Source organism: Mastomys coucha, unplaced genomic scaffold, assembly GCF_008632895.1.
Source record: "Mastomys coucha isolate ucsf_1 unplaced genomic scaffold, UCSF_Mcou_1 pScaffold14, whole genome shotgun sequence".
NCBI lineage: Eukaryota > Metazoa > Chordata > Mammalia > Rodentia > Muridae > Mastomys > Mastomys coucha.
The window spans coordinates 3,008,321-3,009,401 of NW_022196896.1; the positions used below are offsets into that span (position 1 = coordinate 3,008,321).

At 35.8% G+C, this 1,081-nt stretch overlaps 1 protein-coding gene across 2 annotated transcripts in view; it reads left to right on the plus strand.

The window, feature by feature from the left end:
* The window catches only part of Smim8 (small integral membrane protein 8), an 11,048-nt gene that overhangs the window by 2,481 nt on the left and 7,486 nt on the right, over window positions 1–1,081 (plus strand). The window lies entirely within an intron of this gene.

Consider the following 1,081-nt stretch of genomic DNA (forward strand, 5'->3'; position numbering starts at 1 on the left):
TTTTTTTTTTTTTTTTTTTTTTTTTGTCTTGGGGCAGAGCAAAATAAAAAACATTCTATTAGAGAGCAACAAATGAAATAAGTATAGCTTAGTATAAATCATTATAAACAAGTATGAGAATTTCTGTTCATGGCACGCACACCCATGTTCTTCATCATTAGTAGATAAGAAAGAGGAAGTGAGCAATGGGACAGGAAAACAGGAATATAGGCACCTGGACAGATCATAAAGCTGACAAGGCCTAGTTTAATATTTTGCAAATGGGTACACACATAGGTTAATCACCAAATTATTTGAGAGTAGTGTAAATACAGTTTCCCATAATCCCCACTGTGTGTGTGTGTATCTTTTAACACAAGAAAGGTATAATAACTAGAGGTTGGTTAACAACATATGCAAATGAATAAGAACAAGTTGTTGACAATTGGCAACAATACAAGGGCAGAAGCTGAAGAGCAATGGAAAGATTTAGGATGTTCAGATGGAAGCTTACCTGAAGTAACATTTTATTCGAATGGTAGTGTTACCATGGTAAGTTACCCTGTGCCTTGACCTTGTGGTTAGTTCTGCAGCTTTTTAGAATGGAACTTAGTTCTAGACTCATTGAAAAGAGCCAGTGAGCTTCTCCTTCTAGATTACAAGTTCACTTGTTGAAGTTGAAGTTTGTTTTCCCACACAGTACCTGTAATTTAGATGTGAAGAAACAACCAAGACTTTACATTCTTCCTACAAAGTCCTGTGGAGCAAAGAAACAGACAGGAACTTCCTCTTATATGAAAAGCTTTCCTTCTTTCCTCCCTTCCTTCCTTCCTAAGATTTATTTCATATATTTCATTATTTATTATGTATTATACATTTATTTTATGTATGTGTGTGTGTGTTTATTTTATATGTTATTTTATACACTGTTCCTGTCTTCAGACACACCAGAAGAGGGCATCTGAACCCATTGCAGATGGTTGTGAGCTACCATGTAGTTGCTGGGATTTGAACTCAGGACCTTTGGAAGAAGAGCCAGTGCTTACGTGCTGAGCCACCTCTCCAGCACCTCATTTCTCTTCTTTCTTTTTTTTTTTTTTTT